The sequence below is a fragment of the Ictidomys tridecemlineatus genome, chromosome 6 (assembly GCF_052094955.1).
Source record: "Ictidomys tridecemlineatus isolate mIctTri1 chromosome 6, mIctTri1.hap1, whole genome shotgun sequence".
Classification (NCBI taxonomy): domain Eukaryota; kingdom Metazoa; phylum Chordata; class Mammalia; order Rodentia; family Sciuridae; genus Ictidomys; species Ictidomys tridecemlineatus.
Genome location: NC_135482.1, coordinates 99,240,348 through 99,256,811, shown reverse-complemented (window position 1 = coordinate 99,256,811; position 16,464 = coordinate 99,240,348). Strand labels below are relative to the sequence as shown.

Here is a 16,464-nt window from a genome sequence, read left to right as displayed (position 1 = left end):
ATGACTTGTTCAGTTCACTTGTCAATCCTACAAGATATATTGTCCTGAGTGTCATATAGAATGTTTTTTAAAGCACATCCTTAGCCGGTTGTGGTGGCACATGCCTGTAATCCCAGTGACTTGGAAGGGTGAGCCAGTAGGATCACAAGTTTAAGACCAGCCTCAGCAATCTTATCCAGGCACTAAGCAACTTAATGAGACCCTATCTCAAAATAAATAAACATATATATATATGACTGGGGATGTGGCCCAGTGGTTAAGTGTCCTGGGGTTCACTCCACTGTACCCAAAATAAATAAATAAAATACATCCTCTGCCCCTTCCACAACAATCTATCAGAGACAGAAAAATGCCACTAGGAAGCCTACTTCAGCTTTCTTCCTCCATTCATGATTCTGCTACAAACACTTATGTATTTTATCCTCTGGCTTATTAAGCTTTTCTCAAATTACTCTATGTTCTATACAAAATAACATAAAGGCAAAAAGATTGCTCATTTAATATTTGAATTGCCCAAAAAAGACTACATACACAAGCTTACAACTTGATGACTGAATTTTGCCTTAGATAGTAAAAGTCTTTGTGTCTTCTAAATATACACTACTATAATTTAATTAAATTATATGTACATATGATTACATTATATTTATAATATGCAGGCATTAAAGCTAAGCACATAACTGGGAGCTGTGGTGCAGGTAAGTATTCCCAGTAACTGGGGAGTCTGAGGCAGGAGGATTACAAATTTGATACCAGCCTGGGAAATTTAATGAGACCCTGTCTCAAAATAAAATTTAAGCCAGTTACAGTGGCGCAAGCCTGTTATCTCAGTGACTGGGGAGGCAGAAACAAGAGGATAACAAGTTCAAAGCCAGCCTCAGCAATTTATCAATGCCCTAAACAACTTAGGGAGATCCTGTCTCTAAATAAATTATAAAAAGGCCTGGGAGGGGCTGGAGTTTGTGGGTTAGTGGTAGAGTGCTTGCCTAGCTTCTGTGAGGCACTGGATTAAATTCTCAGCACCACATATAAATAAATAAATAAATAAATAAAGGTTCATCAACATCTAAAAAAATAATAATTGAAAAAAAAAGTTGGGAATGTGGCTCAGTGTTTGAGTGCCCCTGAGTTCATTCAATCCCTAGTACCAAGTAAGTAAGTAAATCAAATTTAAAAGTGTAGAGGATATAGCTCAGTGGTAGAGTAATTGCCTAGCAAGCATGAGGCCCTGGGTTTGATCCCCAGTACTACAAAAAAAAAAAAAATCAAACTAGGCATTTACATTTTGTTCTTTTGGCAATACTATAAGCCACTGTAATTATACCTTTTATAGGTGGGAAAAACTATAACTTAGAGATATTAACTGTGTCTAAATTCACATAATTAGTTCATATAAGTCACACATTGTTCACATAATTAGGAATATTATTTTACATTAAAACACTTAAATCTAACATGGCTCTTAACCTCTATTTCATTGTCCTGAACTGTGAGAAATAGTCATCCTCAGCCAGGTGTGATAGCCCACACCTATAAACCCAGAGACTAGAGAGATTTAGGCAAGATGATCACAAGTTCAAGACCAGCCTCAGGAACTTAATGTCCCAATAAAAATTTTTTGAAAAGTAACTCAGTGGTTAAACACCCTTGAGTTCAATCCCCAATACCACACACACACACACACACACACACACACACACACACACATACACACACACACGCAAAATAATAATAATAATAATAACAACAACAATAACAACAATAAAAAAGCGAATAAATAAATAATAAATCTTTAAAAAGTAATTATATTTAACTCTGGAAGTACAAATAGGAGTTGTTTTATTTTTATATTTTCCTTACCATTTAGGTATTTTGCAAATTTTTTTTTTGGGGGGGCACTAAGAATTGAACCCAGAGGTTCTTAACCACATCCCTTTTTGAGACATGGTTCTCACTAAGTTGCTTAGGGCCTGATTAAGTTGCTGAGGCCGGCCTTGAACTTGTGATTCTCTTGCCTCAGCCAGCTGAGTTGCTGAGATCACCGGAATGTGCCACTACAACCATCTAGACATAATTTGGGGTGAGAGTCAGGTACTAGGTATTGAAGTCAGGGATACTCAGCCACTGAGGCATATCCTCAGACCTATTTCGTATTTTATTTAGAGACAGGGTCTCACTCAGTTGCTTAGTGCCTCGCCATTGCTGAGGCTGGCTTTGAACTCGCAAACCTCCTACCTTAGCCTTCTGAGCCCCTGAGTGGAGCAAGATTTTAAAAAGCAACTGAAATATACCAAAACCAATCAATTAATTAATTAATAGAGCTGGGGTTGTGGCTCAGTAGTAGAGCACTTGCCTAGCATGTGTGAAGCACTGGGTTTGATTCTTGGCACCATATACAAATAAATAAAGGTCTATCAACAACTAAAAAATATTTAATAAAGAAAGAAAGAAAATGTAAGGATCTACACCTCTTTATTATAAAGCATGTTATATAATTATTTGAGTATTAGTCCACTTTAACCAAAATTCTTCATAACATCTGTAACTAACATGCCATAATACACACTTTGGAAGCTTTTTTTTTAAAGACCAGTGTACTACTTGAAATATATAATATAGTGGATAAGATTCATGTATTCAGATCTTAGCTTTGACCCTTAATAACTGAGAGAACTCGGGTAAATCACAGTTGTAGTAACTACTTTATTACTCAGTTTCTTCATCAGTAAAATGGGGTTAATGATGATACCTATTTCATAGTGTTTCAGAGGGATTATGTGAATTCATACATGTAATGCACTTAGATAACTGCCTGAGAGAGTGGTACCCTAGAAATTAAAGAGACTCAGTAGACATATCAACCAATTGCAATATATATGGACCAAGAGACATGTCCGTCAAATGCAATATGTGGACTTTTTAGGAGAGCCTCATTAGAACAATTTAACTGGATGAAATATGAGACAGCTAGTAAAATGTCAATACTGAGGATAATATAAAAAATTATCATACTTTAGATGCATTCATTGTTATTTTTTAAGAATCTTAATTTTTTAAAAATGCATATGGGAGTATAGAGTCTTGAAATTTGCTCCAAGATAATTTGGGATGGAGGAGAAAAGTAGAGGCGATAAAAGATTGGCTAATGTTGCTTGTTACAACATCGAAAAAAAAAAAATACTATTCTCTCTACTCTTGAGCTTGAAAATTTACAAATAGATAATTTTTTAAAATACTGTTAAAAATGCTGGAACATAATAAGAACTATCAAAGTGTTCACTATTATGGTATGCTTTTGTGTAGAAAAATTACCTGATGTTAGTTTGCACCCATTACAGTGTGTTTTCTTTTACACAACTTCTTTTATTACTCATATCAAATTTAGAAAAAGAGGATTATAATCTTTATTTTACAAAGGAGAAGACTGGATCAGAGCCAAGACCACAAGCACCTGCAGTATACTACTGTTACTCTTCCAGCTTCCTGGGAAACTAGTAACTAAGGTTTACAAACGATTCATTTATGATATTCTAAGCTTATATTCACACATCAGAAAAATTCTGCCACTTTCAAAAGGTAATCACGGGGGAAAGAAAAAGACAATGACAACAGTGACTAAAAAGTTCTCTTCATAGTTTGTATTTCCCTTACAGAGTGTATACTTTAAAGCTTTCTACCTAAATTCTATATCCTCTACCTAACCTGGTTATTCTCCCAAATACAAGATTAGAACCAAGGTTCAGGGACTAGAAAATGAGAGACCCTGTGGGAAGCGCAGTTGGTAAGCAGGAGGCCCAGCCTTCCAGTTGCTCTGTTCCACCTTAAGAAGTTCTAGCCTTTCCCCAAACCGAACAGGCACTCAGCTCCTCCCACCCCCGTGTCAGCCCGGGCCCGGGAACGTGGAGAAGGGAGGAGAGGCGCACTGAATGGAAAGATTGGCGCCAAAGGCGGCAGGATCTCTCCTTCCCCTTACTCTACCCCGCGGGAGAGCAACGAGTGAAGCACGGGCCTTTGGGGTTGGGACTTTTTTTTCGAAGGACTTCAGGGGTGGGGATGAGTTATACTGAAACGGGGGCGGGGTGGAATGTTAGTCGCGGGGCCTATCTTGGGGTAGGATCAGAAGGGAACTGAACCCGGCACATGATATAAACGGTTCAGTATGCAGCCATCGTTGGTAAGAAGTTGTAACTTCACTGGTTCGGGACGCACCTCTTCGAATCATTTCCAAAAGAGGGGGCAAGTTTTCCATTCTCCGCCTCAATTCCCTATCTTCATTTTAATTGGTTGGCTTTAGAATGGGCTGGGCCCAACGTTGCTCGTTGATTGGCTATGTAGGCAATCTATCAGAGTGTCGCAAGAGGGGCGTGGCCATTTGGGGAGGAAGTGAAGATTATTTTCGTACCTCCTACCCTAACTACTGATTGGTTAAGATTTGCGATGATGTAAAACTAGGAATGAAAATGTCCACTCACGGGAATACCCTATTGGCCGTCCTCTCAGGATCGAAGTCTAGGGTGGGACTGGAAAGAATCAGCCGAACTCTGTTATTGTAGGGAAGGACCAAATTGATTGAAACCCGGAAATGAGTTTAGAAGGAAAATGAGGGAAATCCAAGGCACCTTCTTTGCCCTCAAAGCAGGTCATTTCCTGTATGGGATCGATAGTTTCCTGTTTACTCCTCCGAAGTCAGAGAGTAAACTGGCTTTTGGGAATATTCGTGACAATTTAACCTTTATGAACTTTTGGTCTCAGACTTCCCATTTATTTATGCTATCCTAGAGAATGAATGAGATGGAGAAAAAGAAAAACTGGGAGTTTATCCCTGTCTGTAGAAAAGGATGAGAAAGCTGAAGGTCATGGTATCTAAGAAGATAGGTTAATAAAGTGTGAAGGAGATACCAGACCTGATTATAAAATGAAATTATAAGAACATTATGATGAAGACAATGCGTAAGGAAAGAGTTAATTTTCCTATACTTTGTAACTTTCGGAACTCTGTAGGAATGTACCTATCTCACCTAATTGCAAGTATAAATTGTAGGTTACTATGCCAATTAACTGCTGTCTAAACTATAACATCGTTGGCTTAGTTCTTAGAAGTGTAACTCTTCAGGAGATAAAATCAAAGTTAAAATCTTGAGTTACTGCTGCCTTGGGTTAAGGCCACTGAACAATATTATTCGCAGGTGTTTTACTGTCTTTGTTTTACAGGTGTGAACTAGTTATCGTAAATTCTCTGTGCATAATGGCCTTTGGTCGCGTAGGTCAAGAATTCAAACCCACCAATGTTGTAATGGTTAAGAAATGTCAAATTTCCTATAAAAGCCCCATGTAACCTCAGCGTGAGACCCTGAATTTAAGAGCACTAGTTCATCAGGGTCCGCCTGGGAAAATAAACTGTTCTCCAATACTGCAAGTGGTGCTTGGTCTCTCGCAGAGCATGATTTCCATAACAAAAGAAGTCATTTGTACAATAATTGGAGAGTGTCGGGAGTTGAAAAAAACTATAAAGATTTATCTGAAGAAAAATCATTAATCACATACAGAAGCTTTCCTGGTACTGCATTTTACTTATTGTATGTCCAGTGCCTGGCAGTATAAAATAAGGAGTAGGTGGTCAGTTGCTGAATTAAATTAAACCAGCATGAGAAAACTTTAGAATGTATGCTGGACAAATCATATAAATGTCAGAATTTTAGAATGTTTTAAAAGATGGCTATGTCAGTTTTATGAGCCTCAAAAAAATGTTTCACACTCACTTACCACCTGGATTAATTCAGCTGTAAATTCAGAAGTAGGTCAGCTTCCCAGACCTCCTGTGAAGTTATCCATCTGGGAAAATGCTACCACTTTCTCTTTAACACCCAGAGGCCTTTAACATTTGAAAGCAAATTGCCCCTCAAAGTGCCTTTCTAGAAAAATGGAAAAGATGTGCTCTACATCCAGTGAGTAAAAAATAAGAACATGTTTAACCTACAATCTGAGGTTCAAAGCTAGGAAGAAATTACTACTTGAGAGCATTGAGAGAGATTCTCAATATTATGTTAAATAGGCAACATGAATTTGCCTTCCAACATGAATATATCCTTTTTTTTTTCCTAGTACACATTTTTCTTACACTCTTCCTCCATGAGATTCTGCCTCACCTTGGACCCAGAGCAATGGAGTTGGCCATCTATGGACAGAGATTTCTGAAACCGAATGTACTGCAACAGATCCCCAATTCCTCCACCCTCTGAAAGCGTCTCACAGAAAATTCCTTCAGTCAAAGAAGTTTCTAATTCCAGAAAACTTTTTGGTCTTGTTCTCAGACTGGCAGATTTCACCAGAAAAAATACATCACCATATCCAGTTTCTGGACTAACAAGTCAATTCCAGCCATCATGGCCCAAGTGGGGCTCAGAAAGCTTCAGACCTCCAAGAAGATTCTTTTACTATGCCCTAGATTTTTACTCTCTCCTCATTATTTTTCTTACTGAAGCTACAGCCAGATCTCTTTCCTTTCTTTCTCCACAAAATGTCTTTAAAATACTCCTCACTTATTATGTTTGTATTTCATCTCTACTCCTTTTTGCCTCTCCCTACACTTACTTCTGTAGCCTATTACGTTTGGTTTGTTCTGTTTTGGGTTCCTGGGATTGAACCCAGTAGTGCTAAATCACTGAGTCACACACTTTTAAAAAAAAAAGAAAAAATTGAAACAGGATCTCGCTAAGTTGCTTAGGACATCACTAATTTGCTGAGGCTGGTCTTGAACTTGTGATCCACCTGCCTCAGTCTCCCCAGTTGCTGGAATTACAGGCATGCACCACCAGGCCTGGCCTATATGTTCATTTTAAAGGCCACCACACATGAGGCAGAATCTCATGGAGGAAGATTAGTGGTGCATACCTCTAATCCCAGGAGCTCAGGAGGCTGAGGCAGGAGGATCGCTAGTTCAAAGTCAGCCTCAGCAACTTATTGAGGCACTTAGTAACTCAGGGAGACCCTGTCTCTAAATAAAATATAAAAACGGGCTAGGGATGTGGGCTTAGTGGTTGAGTACCTCTGCGTTCACTCCTCAATACAAAAAAATAAAATTAAAGGCCATCAACGTTCTCCCAATGGGTCCTTCTCCACATGTCCTGTTCAATCAACAGTGTTGATCCTGCTTGCCTTTGAAAACCCCTTTTCTTTCTTGACATCAGAGAGCTTTTCTATCCCAATTTCTATTCTCACTTTTACCAGTCTTTTATAATTTCACTCACTAGTTCTTCTTCCTCCAACCTTCCCTGAATGAGGTATTCTTTAGAATTATATCTTCTACCTCTATTTATTCTAAAAGTGCTCATTTCTAATCTCACACATTAATAAACAACTTCCAAATAAACAACTTCTTTCCAGGTCTCCATAAATTTTTTTAAAGTGTTTGAAAGAAAACCACAGTTCCTTCCTAGTAATGCTAAATAAGTCACGCAAAAACAATAATTATTTTTTTAAAATATGTTTTAATAATAGACACAATGCCTTTATTTTATTTATTTATTTTTATGTGGTGGTGAGGATCAAATCCAGTGTTTCACATGTGTGAGGCAAGTGCTCTGCCACTAAGCCACAACCCCAGGCTCCACAAAAAAATTATTTTTAAGTTAATAATTAATACATTTATAGCACTCTTTTCTTTTAGTTATACTCTGTAAGACAAAACAAATTGTCAGGGATGATGGAAGGGGCATGGGAGTTGATAATGTAGAACCCAGCACCAAGTCTAAGAAAGGAAAAAGAAAATTATTACCGGGTGCATGGCACACACCTGTAATCCTAGTGGCTCAGGAGACAGAAACAGGAGGATCTGGAGTTCAAAGCCAGCCTGGGCAATGGCGAGGCTCTAAGCAACTCAGTGAGACCCTGTTTCTAAATAAAATACAAAATAGTACTGGGGATGTGGCTCAGTGGTTGAGTGCCCCTGAGTTTAATCCCTGATACACCCCCCAAAAAATTATTGTTCACAGTCACAGATCCAAGCCCTTAAACAAATATAAAGGTTGTGTGTGTGTGTGTGTGTGTGTGTGTAAGTTTGTGTGTATGTTTGCATGCATGCGTGTGTACATTTACTGAGGATGGAATAAACCTGGTACTTTGCACTTGCTAGGCAAGTACTTCACCACTGAGCTACATGCCCAGCCCAAAAGTGGTATCTTGACTGGTAACAACAAGAGATATTGAGTAAAATAGAACCTTGGGTTCTAGAAAAATCCTTAATTGGAGCTTGGCTGCCTGCTCTTTTGAAATAATGGTAATTGAGTTTCTTTCATCTATGGAGACCCAAGAAGCAGCTATAAAACCTCAAAAGATCAAGGATGAAAGCAACATGTTACACTTCATTTGGCATTTGTGGAAAAAGGAAAAAAAGGGACATGAGAGTATAAGAGGAACTTATTGAGGCATAGAAGGGACAATGTACTTATTATGGCTCAGTCAGGTATGATTTGTCAGGGTGGGTTGCACTAAACAGAAACCCCCTCAAATAGAAAAGGCTTTAATATAGGGATGTAAGTACTTAAAAAAACTTTGAAAGTATTGGAGGGACAGGGTCTCTGTTATATTCCAGAAATTGCTCTAAGCCCATGAGGGGAGCTTCAGAAAGGAGAGAAATGAAGACTATTTGGTTAGACTATGCATAACTACATTATAGTCTTATGCATAGATTGAAAAGCACATCACCCTGCCTGTGATCTAGGAATTCATTCTTATGCATAGTCAAAACATAGTTACACTATGCTTTGAATTGAAGAGCACATCACCATGCCTGTGATACAGGAATCAACGACCTACTGCTAATGCTGCCTCAGCAGTCTTCATTAACCATGAATCCAGTAATTAAGCATTGCAACACTGCTACAGAAAAAACAACAAGCCAGTGGTGGTGGTATATGCCTGTAATCCCCAGCAGCTCAGGAGGCTGAGGCAGGAGGATCCCAAGTTCTAAACCAGCCTCAGCATATTAGCAAGGCCCTGTATCAAAAAAAAAAAAAAAAAAAAATGCTGAGTGCCCCTGAATTTAATACCCAGTACAAAAAAAAAAAAAAGAAAAAAGAAAAGAAAAGAAAAGCTGGCCAGCAGGAGCAGCTAGTGCAGCCAGAATATGCCCTGTGCCTGACTTTCATTTATCAAGTTTCTCCAGTGTGCAAATTATTGATAGATCCATAATTTATAGCTAGAATCCTAGCTGCAAGAAAATCTGTGAAATACAGTTTTTAATTTTCTATCCTCTGCAGTACAGAAAAGAGATTGGTGACTTGAGAAGAATTCTTGGGCAATAGACAAGAATAGATAATCTAGATAGAGTTAAGTATGTGCCTGCTTTACAGTGGGGCTATATCTGTAATCCCAGCTATTAGGGAGGCTAAGGCAGGAGAATCACAAGTTTAAAGCTGGCCTCAGCAACTTAGAGAGATCCTGTCTCAAAAAAAAAAAAAAAAAAACTAAAAACTAAAAAGATCTGAGAATATAGCTCAATGGTAGAGCACCCTGGGTTCAATCTCTAATAACAACAACAACAACAAAAAGATAGAATGTGGATCAACCATATCCACAAGTACATGTGGATGCACATTTAAATTTTTTTCTTGGTAGCAAAGTTTTGAGCCAGAAGCAGCACAAGAATGAGACAAAAGGGCTGGGGATATAGCCCAATGGTAGAATGTTTGTGGCATGCTTCATGCCTGAGTTCAATCACTAGCATTGCAAAAAAAAAAAAAAAAAAAAAAAAGGATGAAGCTATCCAGACTTTTTTAATTTTATAAGCCAGTAAGCCAGTTGTGAAATAAGAAGGAGCATAAAACTTATTATATTGTCAGGCAAAGACATGACCAACTGCAGTTGTCCATGACCATTATTTTAATGCACAAGGCCCCAGGTTCAATTCCGAGCACTGCAAAAATAAATACACACACACACACACACACACACATATACATGTATAATTATATATTTCACATATGTATATCTATATTATGACCATTATATCATAAAAGAATTAACTTTTGTGTGTGTGTGTGTGTAGATGGATAAGCACAATGCATTTATTTTTATGTGGTGCTAAGGATCAAACCCAGGGCCTCGCACATGCTAGCTGAGCCATAACCTCAGACCAGAATTAACATCTTAATACCAAAAAAGATAAAAGACTCAGAATTTAAGAATTGAATAAATTTAACATCAAGAAAAATACTATTTTGTCCTTTCTCTTTTTTAAATTTTTAATTGTAGATGGACACAATACCTTTATACCTTTATTTTATTTATTTTTATGTAGTGCTGAGGATCAAACTCAGTGCCTCATATGCGAAAGGCAAGCACTCTGCCACTGAGCCACAATCCCTGCCCATCCCTAACCTTTATAATATTAAAATTTTTTTGAGACAGGTTGTCTCTAAGTTACTGAGGCTGGTTTCAAACTTGTGATACTCCTGCCCCTGCTTCTGCAGTCTTTAGGATTACAGGTGTATGTCACCATGGCCCACTAAGACTTTCTCTACCTTTTTTCAATTGGTGCATTTTAATTATACATAATAATGGGATTCATTGTTACATATTTATACATGCACATGATATAACAATATAATTTGTTCAATTTTTTTAATTAAAAATCTTTTAAAAGTAGCACACATGGAGAAAAATGTTAAGTTAGATGATAGTTTTTTTCTGTTTGTGGTGCTGGGGATTGAACCTAGGACCTTGTGCATGAGGGGCAAGCACTACCAACTGAGCTATATACTCAGTCCTGGATAATAGTTTTTATAAAGTGAGTAGCATCTAAACCAAGTCACAGAACACATCCCAGAAGCCCTTGTGTCCCTTCACAGTCACAGCCCCTCTTGGGTCTTAGTCTGTTTTCTGTTGCTGATAACATGACGCCACAAACTGAGTAAGTTACAAAGAAAAGAGGTTTATTTTGGTTCATGATTCTGATGAAAGGTCAAGATGTCACATCTGGTTATAGCCTCTTGCTGGCAGAGTTCTGAAGCAACACATGGAAACAGACAGGGAGAGTGTAAGAGACCTAAACAAATTGACTTTGATAGTAGACCCACTTTCAGATAACTCATGACCCATTAACCCAATAATCACATCAATGGATTAATCCATTAATGAGGGCAGAGCCCTAATTATCCCTCAAAAGTCCCACTTGGAAAAAAAAAAAAAGTCCCACTTGGTCCCACCTTATAACAGGGATTAAATTCCAACAAGAATTTCAGAATGGACAAACTATTCAAACCACAGCAGGTAACCATAATCTATATTTAGGATAGCATAGATTAGTTTTACCCATTTTTGACCCTAACATAAATTAAATATGTTTTCTGTTTGTGAAGACATATTTATGTTTGTGAGATTTAGCCATATAGTTGCACACGCCTTTAGTACATGCTGTCTCCTGCTATATAACATATTTCATTATGTGAATATACCATAATGTATTTATCCATTCTCCTATCAATGGACATTTAGATTATTTTTAATTTGGAGCTAGGCAAATGCTGCTGAGGTGAACATTCTTGTACCTATTTTGTGGTGAACATAGGCATACATTTCTGTTAAATTGTTCGGTAATAGGGTAGGTATATGTTTTGCCTCAATAAATATTACCAATTTTCCAAAGTGGTTGTAACAGTTATTGCTTTATATCCCTGTTAACGAGGTGTAAAAATTCTGGATGCCTCACATTCCCTCATTGGTCATTTTACTTTCTTTTCCCTCCCTGCCTCTAGCCTTTGTTTTAGCTATTCTGGTGGATCTGTACTGGTCTCCAATGTGTGTGTGTGTGTGTGAGTGTGTGTGTGTGTGTGTGTTTAATATGACAGCGGAATACATTACAATTCTTGTTACACATATAGAGCACAATTTTTCATATCTCTGGTTTATACAAAGTATATTCACACCAATCTGCGTCTTCATACATATACTTTAGAAAATAATGTCCATCACATTCCACCATCATTCCTAACCCCATGCCCCCTCCCTTTCCCTCCCACCCTTGGCCCTATCTAGAATTCCTCTATTCCTCCCATGCTCCCCCTCCTTATATCAGAGAAAACACTCAGCATTTGTTTTTTGGGGGATTAACTAACTTCACTTAGCATTATCTTCTCTAACTCTGTCCATTTACCTGCAAATGCCATGATTTTATTCTCTATTATTGATGAGTAATATTGCATTGTGTATATATACCACATTTTTTTTATCCATTCATCTATTGAAGGACATCTAGGTTGGTTCCACATTTTAGCTATTGTGAATTGTACTGCTATAAACATTGATGTGGCTGCGTCCCTGTAGTATGCTGTTTTTAAGACCTTTGGGTAGAGAGCAAGGAGAGGGATAGCTGGGTCAAATGGTGGTTCCATTCCCAATTTTCCAAGAAATCTCCATACTGCTTTTCATATTGGCTGCACCAATTTGCAGTCCCACCAGCAGTGTATGAGTGTAGCTTTTCCCCCACATCCTCGCCAACACTTATTGTTGTTTGTATTCATAATAGCTGCCATTTTGACTGGAGTGAGATGAAATCTTAGTTTTGATTTGCATTTCTCTAATTGTTACAGATGATGAACATTTTTTCATATATTTGTGATTGATTGTATATCATCTTCTGAGAAGTGGCTCTTCAGGTGAAAGATCTGTATAATGGGGCTGGGGATGTGGCTCAAGCGGTAGCACGTTTGCCTGGCATGCGTGTGGCCCGGGTTCAGTCCTCGGTACCACATACAAAGATGTTGTGTCTGCCGAAAAAAACTAAAAAATATTAAAATTCTCTTTAAAAAATTAGAATTAAAAAAATAAGATCTGTATAATGAAAATTACAGAACCCTAAAGAAAGAAATCAAAGACCTTAGAAGATGGAAAGATCTACCTTGATCTTGGATAGGCAGAATTAATATTATCAAAATGACCATACTACCAAAAGAACTATACAGATTTAATGCAATTTGATCAAAATCCCAATGACATTCCTCTCAGAAATAGAAAAAGCAGTCATGAAATTTATCTGGAAAAATAAAAGACCCAGAATAGCTAAAGCAATCCTTAGCAGGAAGAGTAAAGCAGGTGGCATCACTATACCAGACCTTACTTAAACTATGCTACAGAGCAATAGTAACAAAAACAGCATGGTATTGGCACCAATCAGATTGGTAGACCAATGATACAGAATAGAGGACACAGAGACTAACTCACAAAATTATAATTATCTTATATTAGACAAAGGCACCAAAAACATGCATTGGAGAAAAAATAGCCTCTTTAACAAATGGTGTTGGGAAACTGGAAATCCATATGCAACAAAATGAGATTAAACCCCAATCTCTCACCATCACAAAACTCAACTGCAAATGGATCAAGAACCTAAAAATAAAACCAGTGACCCTGCCCAATAGAAGAAAAAGTAGGCCCTAATCTCCATCATGTGGGCTAAGGCCCCAACTTTCTTAATAAGACTCCTTTGGCACAAGAATTAAAATGAAGAATCAATAAATGGGATAGACCTAAACTAAAAAGTTTCTTCTCAGCAAAAGAAACAATCTGTGAGGTGACTAAAGAGCCTACTTCTTGGGAGGAAATCTTTACCCCTCCCACATCAGATCTCTAGGTATATAAAGAATTCAAAAAGCTAAGCACCAAAAGGAAAAAAAAAAAATCAATAAATGGGCCAAGGACCTAAATAGACATTTCTCCGATGTGGTTTTAATTAGAAGTTCCCTGACTCATTCAGTTACACACCTTGCAGGTGTTTAATGTCCACTAGGAAATCCTCTTTTGAGAAGTGCAGTGCAGACCTTTTTAAAAACTCAACCTGTCAACTCAACACTTTCATTACCATATTTTCATGGTGAGACTCAAGTGATTCTAAATTAGGTCCAACATTTTTGTCTGGAGGAGGACAATCTCTAAATGACCTTTGCGTCCTATATATGGGGGGGGGGGCTGTTGGAGTCAGCAGGGAGTGACCTTTATTACCTCTAACCCCCAAACTCCAGTCCTTTACAGGAGGTGAAAGGACAGTTGACTTTTAATTAGAACAGCTGCCAGGCACTGTGGCCCATGCGGAAGCGGGAGGACCGCAGGTTCACGGCCAGCCTGCACAACTTGACAAGATCCAGTCTCAGAAAACCAAAGGGTTTGGGGATGCAGTTCATTCAGTGGTGAAGTGATCCTAGGTTAAGACCTCCACACCAAAAATAAATAGATTATTTTTAAAAAGAAGAAGTAAGGGAAAAGCCTGAACTGCCTGAAATTGCCCTCAGCCTCCCCAGCCGGGACCGGGACAGCCGGCGAGGATATCTGGGGGCACCTCTAGGGGCATGGAGGCAACGAGCGCACGGGTATCTCTTAAAGCAGAAATGGTAACACGCTTTTAACCGCGGAGGTGGCGCGGGTGGGGCCCACAAGTGTTGCCCGGTAAAGGGCTCCCCGCTTCCGCCGCAGGAAGCCGCCTGAGGGGGCGCCCGGAGGAACCCCAGGCCTCGAGCGGCCGTGGCTGGTCAGTTGGCACAAGTGGAAGGTGAGAAGCAGGACTGGGCCGACACGGCAGGATCCCTACCCCGAGGCGGGTGGGTGGGTGACCTGCCGACGGAAAGAGCCGGGAGTCACGTTTTACCATCCTATCAACGGATCACTCCAAATAGAATGCTGGGTCTGGCGAGGCGGAGCGGGGGTCCTAACGGCTGCGCGGCGTGGAGGGCGGAAGCGCAGCGGCGCCGGCGCTGTCACTCCCGGTCGCCAAGGCCTGGGATCAGCGCGGAGGCTCGGGTGGCCGGGAGATCTAACCGCAGATGCCGGTAGGGATGGTTGGTGCGCAGCGCTGTCCCTGGGACCTGCAGGTGGGGGAACTCGGTCTGCGGTCGTGTAGAGGCGGAGGTTAAGGGAGGAAGAGGCCTGCGGTTCTGCTGAAACTAGCAAGTAGCTTCCTGGCATTGGGAGAATATTTATTTACTGAGCACCTACTATGTCCCAGCACTGCTTAAAACGCTGGAATCCCACAGTGAACTGGGTGGGCCAGCACCCTGCCCTCCTGGACCGTACATTCAGGCAACAGACAAGAAAATGCATAGGTGTATAATACTATACAGACAGTGATCAGTCTTATTAAGAAAAACTTAACGTAATAGAGCTGTGGAATAGGGGGATGATTTATGTTAAGATAAGGTGGGGCAGGGGAAAATGCCTTTCAGAGAAGACCTTTCTGAGGAAGTGTCCTTTCACCCAGACCTGAAGGAAGTGAGGATCCTTTGGAAGAAGAATGGTCCCAGCAGAGAAAATGGGGGGACTAATCTGTTGCTTGGCCTTGAAACTTGTCTACCTGGAGCTTAAACGTTGTGTAGATAGAATTACCTTTGTAGGTTTTAGCAAAGGAAAATTTACATTTTCTTAGCAAATTATGTAATACTCATTCATCTAGCTCTGGATTCGTTCAGTGCTTTATTCCTGAAGTGTGAGAGAAGGGTTGGAAGGCCAATTGCCTTAGTTATTATTTGGCAAAATTAGTTTTTAGTTAAGTAAATATACTAAGTGTAGAATTTCCACTGGCTTTCAAGAAGACTTAATCTGAATTCATTTTTAGGAAAAATTAAGTAAATACCTCACTTTTAAAGGAAAGTGCGTTTATTTTAATTAAAGGAGTAGGGAGGGTTTTTTGTTTTTGTTTTGTTTTGGCTTTGTTTGCTTGTTTTCCCAAATAAGAATAACCTTGAGGACAAAAACTAGCTGACAGAAGAAAGAAGGGAGATGGTTCTAGAAACTGAGAAAGGTAGCAGAAGATATGAAAAGAAAAGGTAGTAAGGATGATGTGAAATAACCAAAAGAATAGTCTGTCCTCATTCTTCTCCTCCTCCTAATAAACTCAGGAAACAGTATTAGTGCTTCAACATACCACATCTCAACTGATTTTCAAAATTACCCATCCTAGTCAAGAGAATGGGTAGAAGAGAAAACAGGCTCAGACTTGATGACTGGTTAAGAAAAAAATCATGATTTCCAACACCATAGCTCCCTAGCAGTTTAAGCGAAAATAAAACTTAAGGAGACAGCTTGTTTCAAATATTTTTAACTTTCTATGGCAAAGTAAACCACACTAAAATCATGGAGTTTTGGGCATCAAGGTCACCATCTAATTCTTGTTCATTTTTCGATAGGAAAACTGTGTTAGTTTTTGACCAAGCAGTGATTCAAAATATAGAGCTGCTGTTTTTGCCAGCAGCTTTTCTCTCCCTAGAACCTCTAACTTGATTAAAATTATTCCTTCCCACGCTACTGAACAGATGAAAAGAACTTTGTTGAGGATCTCAAAATTGACTTAATCGAAGATCTAAGTTGTATGAGATTTTACCTTCCACAAGTATTTGTAGAAGTGTCCTTTAGCCACTCCTAAGTCATATCTTCTCTCAGGCAGCCTAATTAGATAGAGTGAATAAATAACAAGCTAAT

The 16,464-nt window shown here is 39.0% G+C and overlaps 1 protein-coding gene, 2 long non-coding RNA genes and 1 other non-coding gene across 4 annotated transcripts in view; 3 read left to right on the top strand and 1 right to left on the bottom strand.

The window, feature by feature from the left end:
• Positions 1-1,177: 1,177 nt before the first annotated feature.
• On the top strand, positions 1,178-1,253 carry Trnaa-agc (transfer RNA alanine (anticodon AGC)). The gene has a single exon. It is a non-coding gene; the product is annotated as a tRNA-Ala (tRNA).
• A 2,935-nt stretch (positions 1,254-4,188) lies between these two features.
• LOC120888363 (uncharacterized) lies at positions 4,189-7,372 on the top strand. The gene is made up of 2 exons (XR_005731931.2): positions 4,189-4,693; positions 6,103-7,372. It is a non-coding gene; the product is annotated as an uncharacterized LOC120888363 (long non-coding RNA).
• Positions 7,373-10,910: 3,538 nt separating this feature from the next.
• LOC144364949 (uncharacterized) lies at positions 10,911-14,962 on the bottom strand. Its single transcript, XR_013423112.1, has 2 exons — positions 14,582-14,962; positions 10,911-11,002 (listed from the first exon to the last, which is right to left on the bottom strand). It is a non-coding gene; the product is annotated as an uncharacterized LOC144364949 (long non-coding RNA).
• Positions 14,341-16,464, top strand: part of Slc2a3 (solute carrier family 2 member 3) — an 86,682-nt gene continuing 84,558 nt past the window's right edge. Inside the window, exon 1 of the mRNA XM_078015287.1 lies at positions 14,341-14,542. The gene's annotated coding sequence lies outside the window, so the exon portion shown is untranslated. The remainder of the gene's footprint in view (positions 14,543-16,464) is intronic.